The sequence below is a fragment of the Callospermophilus lateralis genome, chromosome 12 (assembly GCF_048772815.1).
Source record: "Callospermophilus lateralis isolate mCalLat2 chromosome 12, mCalLat2.hap1, whole genome shotgun sequence".
NCBI classification, from domain to species: Eukaryota; Metazoa; Chordata; class Mammalia; order Rodentia; family Sciuridae; genus Callospermophilus; species Callospermophilus lateralis.
This window is the reverse complement of record NC_135316.1, coordinates 50,042,536-50,052,937: the sequence shown is the minus strand read 5'-3', so window position 1 is coordinate 50,052,937 and position 10,402 is coordinate 50,042,536. Positions and strand designations below refer to the sequence as shown.

Genomic DNA, 10,402 nt, shown 5'->3' with positions numbered 1-10,402 from the left:
GCAAACATATAATTATTAAGAGAATAGTAGCTAGAAATATTGCAATATTACAAAACATTTGCAACAATGATTTGCCTAAGAATGTTTATAACATTTGCAAAGTATCATATATTGATTGTCCCTAGTGACCTATTGACTAAAGAGCAACACTGTAGTGTGGAAACATCACAGACTTTGCAATCAAACCATGACCCTATCCTCCCCTACTTGCTGGCTGTATGGCTTGGGACAAAATTCTTAATTCCTTTGAATCTCACAAAAATAGGTTAAATTTACTCTAATAAGTTGGGGAAACAATGATAAAGTAGTGAATAAATGAAGTAATTTAGAAGTCACCAAAATTTGGGCTGGTACTACGAGAGAAATGAAAATACACTGAGGAAATTCCTGATAGCATAAATTTTACTAGGGACACAGGGTATTTTACCAGTTATTGAACTTGCCTATTAATTGTTATTGAATTGGGTATATGCAATTTATGGATATTATCCACCAGATGTGATCCATTATAAAGTCATCATTATGTTTTCGTTATAGAAAAAAATTTAATCAAATGAAAAAAATGTGTAGTAGTCAAACTACTGGTTTTGAATGGGTGTTGCATGGCACAGAAATTTTTATTTCCAAATTAATTTTCTTTAAATACAGAAGTTTTCAATAAATCATCTTTCTTCCACTTACTATTGTTGGTATGAATATGGTAGACAACTGGAATAATTTTAGTCTATCATAAGATGGACTTAAAATTCCCTGAGTGGGGAAATGAAGATTGACACATCCAACAGAACAAGAAAACCAGATCTATTCATTTTTGATTTATTGTTATAAATCCATATACTTCTATATGAGCATTGCACCATGATTTGTGACAAAAAAATGTCTAGCCAAGCAGAACTAATTGAAACCACTGGGATACTTCAATAAATCAATGAATTAGCATTAAGAATCAACTATGAGGCTGGGATTGTGGCTCATTGGCAGAGCATTTGCTTTGCGCTTGTGAGGTCCTGGATTCAATCCTCAGCACCACATAAAAATGAATAAAAAAAGATATTACATCTATGATAAAAAATAAAATGAATCAGCTGTGTACTTTGTGCATTGAAGGAAATAAGGATAGAAGGTGGTAAAAGATGCAAACACACAAAAGAAAGATTTTTAACTTGTAACTAATGCAAAAATAAAAACTTATCTAAGTTTTATAAGGTACATACAGCTTTTGCAACATTTTTCATAATTATTTTTTATGTTTATTCTCCAGCTATGTAAAAATGAATCTCAGAGAGGCTTATGCAGCAATCACACATTTATCTGGAACTACATCAACCCTGCATGAGCCTACTTATTTGGTTAATAGGATAAAATTTTACAGGTTATGGAGAGTTGAAAAATTTTAATTTCACATGATACATAATAACTCATAAAGTTGCCTAATTTCTTCATGTAAAATATGTTTCACAAACTCAATTCAGATCTTCCTTTGATATGTACCGTGTTCTCTAATAAAACCACAGAATTAAAAAGTCATTACAGTGCAAACTATTTTTGTTATTCAAATGCATTTCATGCATGTATGTATGAACATACATGAATACACATGGAATTTGAAAGGAGTAAAATCAGAGGGAATGATACAGTCTATAACATTAAAGTATAAATAGTTTGACATTTCTTTTTTTAACAAAGAGTAGATTGGCATATGTAGCAAATAACAAAAATAGCATTAAAATAGTTTCAATACTTTAAGTGAAATCATCAACTTACATACTAAATGCCAGAGTCACTTTTTTTTCTTGCTGTTATTATAACTATGGAGGTTATGACAGCTTTTAGGATATTACTGACATGTATGACATCTAGTATAGGCCCTTTCAATAGGGTATTCTGAAAAAGAAATTTTAAGATGTGGATGATCAGGATATTAAAAAATGTCACAAAAATCCTTAAGACTTATAAAACAAAAATAATAAAATAATAAATTAATTAATATGAAGAGATAGACCAATGACCTTCAATACAATTACTGATTTATTTAACCTGCCATTTAGTTAGATCAAGACTCTCCAGTTTGGTATAGTTGAATTTATAATACTAATAATTTAGACTATTAAGTAGAAGTGATTAAATATTTGTCCAAAAGTTGTTGTAATCTATTCAATCAAGGAAAATGTACATATGGAACACCTATAATGTAACAGTGCACCATGAAGAGAGCTACCCAACGTTCACTCAGATTTTACACGTTATTTTGGGAGAAAAGCCATAAATAACAAACAAAAACAGTAAGGATTTTGTTTACTGTTATGATATAACCAACTTTATGAGAGGGTAAATAACCTTGCATATGCAGTTCAGTGCTTTAAATAGGATCTTCAGAGAAGTTCTCTTTAAAAAGTTGCCATGATATCTAAAGGACAGAAGAGATAGCTAATGAATAACAGAAGAGCTAGAGAAGGCATAGAGAAGAAAGATCTGTAATCCAGAAAACAGAGGGAGAGTCAAAATAAGAGTTGGAAAAGAGCCAACCAGAGAAGGAGTGGCTACTGAAAACCCTTAAGGATTTTCAAATATTGGAAGAGCATGAAGCCCTGTGTTGAGTGTGTGGGTGGAGAGTGCACTACATGCTATAGGGATTAAAATGATATTGTAGACAATGGGTATTAATTATATCTTCATTGAGAAATTTTTGTTTTAAGGAGGAAAATCATGTATAATTTAAGATTTTAAGAAAGATGTCCTGTACTAGATAGAAGAAACGTAAGAGTCAAAATAAGTGGGTCATTCAGAAATATTTTATACTCCAACAGAAAGATGTAATAGCATTCTAAGGGTCATTTGGTAACTAGAGTCAGAAATAAGAAGCTAGATGACACTAACACTTGCATTCATCCACAGGACTCATCTTCATTTATTATAGGAATTTTAGAATACAAAATGGTATTTATTTCATAAGTAGATATAAATTGCAGTCCAGGAATTGGTATTTCTCATTATGTTTTATCACACTTTATAAATTCTTCTGATTCTTAAAAGAAAACAGGAATCTAGAGACGATGGTAAAACTGAGGCCTCAGGGATGAGAAGAAGCACACCAAAGGAACAGCAAGAACGAAAAGAAATACTATACGAAAATACCTCTCAGGAAACAGCTGGGTATGGTGAATGAATCATAAAGGTGTTAAAATAATTTTTGAAAGGCAAAAGAGGCCGCATTGTTCTCTAATTTATTAACCTAAATATTAGAAAAGGCATAACCTATGCACATTGTATATTAATCTCTAGCTTTTTCTGCATTAAAATCTAGATCTTCTGAAAGTACTATATCTCAACAATCCCTTCTTGTAAACACTGGAGTTAAGATGTTCATAATCAACAATGCCATATCCCAAGAAAGAATTGTATTATCCAAACCTACATTGCCAATATAAGTAGCCAATTGAAAGGTGTCCCATAAATATTACCTGAATCTCTAAAATTTTACTTTTCTACCAGCTGATTTCCATTCTTAGGAAAATTAACTCAATTTTATTTTCTTCTGCTCATCTAGTAGTTTACATTTAACTTGCAATTTAAACTTTCTTAAGGTAAATTTTATAATTTTTCAAACACTAAAGATTTGTAGTCCATTTTATCCTATGATTTTTTTTTTTTTTTTTTTTTTTGGTCAGGGGGCAGTACCAAGGATTGGATTCAGAGGCACTTGACCACTGAGTACAACCCCAGCCTTATTTTATATTTTATTTAGACATAAGGTATCACTGAGTTGTTTAGTGCCTTGCTTTTGCTGAGGTGGGTTTTGAACTCTGAATCCTCCTGCCTCAGCCTCCTGAGCCGCTGGGACTACAGGAATCTGCCACTGCCCTCAGTCCTGATTTAACTTTAGGGAGTTACACACTTTTACATAATACATGATTATTAATTCCATTGAGTTGTTAAAATTAACAAAGTAACATACATAACAATAGCATTTATTAATACAACTCTTTCTTATACTGTAATCTGCATTAGAATTCACTCAGAGAAGAAATGATTAATACAGGAAATGTGTATGGCTAAGCAATAACGAAATTGAAACCCTCATCCATAAGTAAAAAATGGCATTTTAAAAAATGTTTATAATTAAAATAACAAAAGGACTTGTGTAGTTTTGCAAAACTGAGCTATACATTATACATTTTTTGTATCCTTTCAGAACAGTATCCAGAAAAGATGATAAACTGGGAATAAACCAAGAAAGAAGAAACTGAAATAATGAGGGGCATAGGGAAGGGCATCAAACGAAAAGATACAATGGTCACTGCTTCATCTTAACTAAGGGAGAGGAACATTATCAAAGTCTTAAAATCATGGATTTGAATTCCAGGTCTAGCACTTAATAGGTTGCATAAACTTGAAATAATTAGTAAAGCCTCTCAGAGACTTCTTTTCCTAACCTTTAAAACAGAAGTCATAATACTTCACAAAGGTTTGGGAGAAAAATAAATATATCTAACATTTTAAGATCCAACATATAGAAAGTACACAGCAAATATGAATCTGTGTATTTCTACATCTTGTCTCTAAAGTAAAAATTTCATGATAAATTTCCTGCTATTAATAAGTAAATTATGAAACAGAATTTACCAGATACAATAGATATTATCTGGTGAATTACTACAAGTTAAATATTATTATGAGCATTGATGCTCATAAATTATAACTTTTTGAAGTTGACTTTAAAGACTAGTCATGTGGTTCAACAATATGTACAGTCATCACAATTTTAGATTACAGTGATTAATACCAATGTGACAAGATTTCTCTTTTCACAATCTTTGTTCATTATTCATAGTCATTAGAGTGAATCTTTAGTGTGATTGTAAAAGAGTATTCAGAGTGTCATTACCTATTGAAAATATTACCAATATTTATTGTTGAATCACTCTTGTATTTCTCCTGCTTGGACTAAGTATAAAGGTCACATTGTGAAGGCAGTGGCCAGATGGTGAAGCCTGGTACCGTGGTCCCTGCCCCCCGTCCTTAGGGAAGGTCTGAGTACACCACTGAAGTAATATCCCTGTAGTCTGTCAGGAGGAAACAAATGGAAACCATTTTGGTAATGGAAATGATTTCAAATATATTATGTTAAACCAATAAGAATTCATCATTAAGTAATGAGGAATACATATCAAAAAGAAAAGCCTAGGGAGAAAGGAGTTATTTGCACATAGAAAATCCTTCACATGATAAATATTTAACTCAGTGCCTGAGGTTGTCACTGAAGATCCTGCTTCATTGAATTATTATATTTATTTAAGATGAGAATATGTAAAGAATATATAATTTTGGTATTATTTGTAATTTGCAGTATAATTGCTAAGTTATCATTTCAGAGTTTGTTAAATACAAGACATAGGCTCTTTGAAAATCGGATTTTCTTTGATGAAATACAAGCAGGATTGAATTTATTTGTTAATTTAGTTTGTAAGTAATAGATTTAGAAATACAATGTTGAATGCAGTAAAAAACATTTGTTATTGAATTTCATATATCATTTTTATCCATATAATTCCCTTAGCATTTAAAAAGATATAAATAACATTATTTCTCTATTATTTTCTGCTTTTTTACATTAGTAAGTAACTATCATTTCCCCAAAAAGCATCAGTGGGGGGTCTCCGGTCTTTCCTTTGCAAAACATTAAATAATTAATAATGTTTCCTGCTTCATACATTTGTTAAAAACTCTTCCAGGTGCTTTGGTGGAACTTTCATCCTAGAATGAAAAGACAAATAAGCAAATAAATGGGTAAATAATGTCATAAAGTTTTAATTATTATGTAGAAAAATGAAGCAAACAGTGAACTAGAGAATGCTGAGGAGGCTGCAACAATTATTTTAGATAATATGGTTAGAGAAAGTCTGTCTGTTAAGGTGACATTTGAGAGGAAGCCTGAATAGAGTGGGAGGGTGGAAGGGAGTCCTGCCGTTTCCAGGGCAATAGTCATCTAGGCATGAGGAAAGCAAGTGAAAAAGCTCTTAGGCATGTATGTGGTATGTTAGGGCAGCAATAAATGGAAAGAGAAAATAATTAAGTAGAGGGCTCAATTAACTGTGAGCCCCAGTGATAGCAAATCTCAGCAGCACTACGTCCCCTTGTTTTGAGTTGTATTTTTATTTTCTCTTCCCCTAGAATCTGCCTTGCCCGCACACCTTGCCATATAACTCAGTTTTTTATTTTTTTTCTCTTTTACTATTATTAGAAGATGTATGGCTGTCTTCCATCTTTCTCTGCTAATGATGCTCTATTTCTAAAATACACCTATTTTAGGTTCTTATTACACAGCCTTTAGCATCCAGTGTGGTTGATAAAACTGTAGTGTGTGCATGTATGAAATACATAGCTAATAATCCATTTCATTATTATTGAAAGTTTTTTTTTTAAGTCTGAGAATAAAAATTATTGTATAAAGTATCTCACTGAACATTTTTTTTGCATTCATTCTACTTTTATTGAGTGGCCTGTTTTGAATATTTGAGGTTTTCTTCAGCTCCTATTTTTTTAACATATATTTTATTTCTTCCTCTTAGAATATTAAAAGTTGTAAATTATGGAGGATTCATTTACCTAAACTTTAAGAGTTCATCTACAAAATACCTTAGATCTTTTTCCAACCATCTTTTCTAACTCAATATCATGGGATTCTCTGATTTTCTGCCAATTTAAAGCATGTGCAAAAGTAAAATACAACCAAAGATCTCATTATCATTTCATGGAGAACTTTTTAAAATCTCCATTTCTATTCATATCAACTATCTATTCTCCCATGGATTACCTTGAAGTAAATCTCAGATCTTATAAAATTTAATGCCTAAGTAAATATATCAATGTAAATCTTAAAAAAAATGAAGTTCCTTTTATTTAAGAAATGAGCACAATTTAAAACAAAAATGATAATAATAATTCCATAACATCATCAAATATTCAATCCATTTTATGTGTCTCCATAACACATTTGAATGCATTTTTTGTCTGTGTGTGTGTATGGTGCTGGGCCAGGTCCTTGTGCATACAAGGCAAGCACTCTAACAACTGAGCTGTATCCCCAGCCCATGAATGCATATATTTTAAATAGCAAAGAAAACACTTCTCACAGGAACTGAATGATAATTGCTTTAGTTTACTTTTTAATTTTTTTTCTATTTTTGAATGAAGGCTCCTTCACTTATCTAATCAATTCTATTTTCCTTCTCTGAATATTAAGTTTTGATTTTTCAGAACACTTTCTTCAGTATTTATCAACATTTATTTCTTGTTCAGGATTCTTCAGAAGGGCATCAAAAGAAAAGATACAATGGTCACTGCTTCATCTTAATTAAGGGAGAGGAACATTATCAAAGTCTTAAACAGTGGATAATCATGCATGTATTGTAAAAGACAAAGAAAGTTTAAAATCCAAAACTAATTCACATCAAATTGTATAATGATTTAATAATTCATGTCATTTTATGTCATTTAATTCTTTCTATCAATTAGACATGAATCAATTATTAAGATAGTTTTGACCTAATAAGATGAGAATTCCTCAAGATAGGAGATCCAGATTCTGTAAACTTTGTTACTTCAGGAAGAGTACAGCTAGATATTATTTAATAATGGGGACAAAACTAAACTTTTAACGTAAAGTTTATATGAAGTTTTCCTAGCCTGAAAAGATACTGATATTATTAATTAATCTACCTTTAATTTTATATATCATGGACAAAAATAAGGAAGTGTGCACATAAAGTAGCTGAAGTGAAATAAGAGGTATAAAAAGATATAATTCTATAATTATTCGTTTCATGAAAATAATATTTTAAAGGCGTTTGGAATGTTGACATTAGAAACCAGATAAAAAGACAAAGCGTACCAGAGCTTCTGGGTTGGGTAAGCAGCGGTGCTCTGGGGCCTGCTGATCCCACACTGTATTCCATCCCTATGGGCAGGAGACGGCCAGTGCATCTGTGTGGGTCTGGAAGCAGAGTTGTAGAATCCAAGGACCTTTTTTTTTTTTTTTCATATTACCTGATGGGGGAGGCATTATGGCCGCAAGACATAATGATAAATATTCATGCTAAATTCATTTTCAACTCAATGAAGTCCCCCTGGAAAAGCAACACCCTCTGTGATGCAACGAGAGTTAAGGTAGAAGGACTTCCCTGCCAGTGGGACTGTACTGGCTGCCTGTCATGGGTACTACTGGCCATGTTTACAGTGAGCTTTCAGAGAAAGGAACACCCTATGTTGCTACCAAGGTTTAACTCCTCTTCTATGGAAATCTGTTGGATTTTTTATACACAGAAAGAGTACATGTGATGGAGGAGAATGTTCAAGAGCTGCTTCATGTGGTCTGTCTGCTTCAGCTGCAAGATGTGATGCAGGCCTGCTGTGAGATCTCAGAAATTAAACTGGATGCTTCTAATCATCTGAATATCAGGGGTTTTGCTGAAACTCACAATTGTATTGACCTGATGTGAGAGCTGAGGTTTTTAGCTAGAAGTTTTTTTTCTGAAGTGGTACAGAATGAAGAATTCACTTTTCCAAGTCAAGGAGATGAGGAAAAGCTACACAAATTTGATAAAATTCAAGTGGATTCTCAAAAGCGAGTCTTTGAGGTCATCATCAATTGGGTGAAGTGTGATAAACAAGAATGAGAAAAATCCTTGCTTGACCTGCAACAATATGTGCAGATCCCCCTGCTGACCCCCAGGTACATTATAGTTGTAATAGATGCTGAGTCTTTCATCTGCTCAGATCTGGTTTATGAAGCAAAGCAGTTTTATCTGAGGCCTGAACTTCACTGTCAGATACAGGAACTCAGGACAAGGTCTCTTCTAAGAGCCAGTGAGGTGCTTCTGGAGATTGGGGTCTTTAGATGCTAGCAGTCTCTCATTCATATAGTAGAGAAATATGACACCAAGACTCAGGAGTGGAGCTGTTTAACAAGAATCCCTTGCAAGAGATGTTATGTGACCCTCAGTGTCCTTATATGATCAGATACAAGTAATTGGTGGCTATGACAGTCATTTCTATCTCAGCTCCATGGGTTGTCAAGACTCTGTAGAAGATGAGGATGGTGTTGGGTATTCTGTGGTTCCTTTGAATGTCTGACAAGGTCTTGCTGGAGCTACCGCCCTGAGGGGTATGATATACATCTTTGGAGGCTTTGATGGAAGCCATAATCATACTAGTGTGGAGCAATATAACCAAAACATTGCCCAGTGGAGAATACTAGGACATATGCAGAGAATCCCAGAGTCTAATAATGGGCAGTGGAGGATATGATAGTTTGAATATTTTAAATTTAGTTGAGAAACATGATCCACATACATGACACCATGACACTGATGCTACTCCAATGGCTATCAAGTCTCTTGGTTCAGGAGTAGTTTACTGAATGACCCTATTGATGAGGTGGAGGTATTTGATGGTACAACCTACCTTTTGTCCATTGAGGCATACAACATTTGCACTGATTTCTGGACAACTCTTACTAATATGATCACTTCACATGCTACATAAGGGCCACCATGCTTCACACAGAATCAATGCAATCACAGGATATGATGGGATCCCCTGCTGAGAAGCATTGAGTGCTATGACCCTATCATAAATAGCTGGGAAGGAGTGACGTATTGGAAACCCAGTGCCGTAATGCTGGAGTGTATGTTCTCTGAGATAAATAACCTTTATTGGAATACTATCTGACCAGACCAAGGAATATATTGCAGAAGAATCAAGGATCCTTTCCAGAATGTCTATAAGCACTGTAAGCACAGGATGATTATGAGTACAATGATGAATGTACTTATTCAACAAACAGTCCCCCTTATGTTGGTAATGTACCACAGAAGGGTGGGTAACTCAAGATACTCAAGGAAAAATAATACACAGTGAAGAGATGTGAGATACCAGACCACCTCTTCCTCTAGTCTGGGGACAACCTTCTTATCTTTTCCATCTTACCATCTATATGTTGTCCATTTTAGAGTGGTAAAAGGATTCCAGTTTGAGTAAACTTGTTAAAATCTAATATTTCTTTTTTCTGGGACAAATATCTTTTCTAATCTACAGATAGCTAGGGACACCCCAATTCCACTTGGAAGGAAAACAAAACAGAGAGCTCTATCAAAATTTTGGGAGCCAAAGTAACAGGTTTACTGAAGTTAGAATATGTGGCATAAATTAGGTTTGATGTAATGTGAGTGAACCTACTTCACCTCTGAAGTATGATCCAGAGGACTGAGAAGTATATATTATTTGAAGATTCTTCTTATTTCCATAAGCTCTTTTTGAATTAGGGTGCTATATATCCTGGCACTGAAGACTGAGAGAATAACAGAATATACAATTACAAAATAGGAGGAGATAGCATAAATGT

At 33.4% G+C, this 10,402-nt stretch overlaps 1 pseudogene; it reads left to right on the top strand.

The window, feature by feature from the left end:
• The first annotated feature begins 8,049 nt into the window (after nt 1-8,049).
• Nucleotides 8,050-9,707, top strand: LOC143411714 (kelch-like protein 12 pseudogene; annotated as a pseudogene).
• The last annotated feature ends 695 nt before the right edge of the window (nt 9,708-10,402 follow it).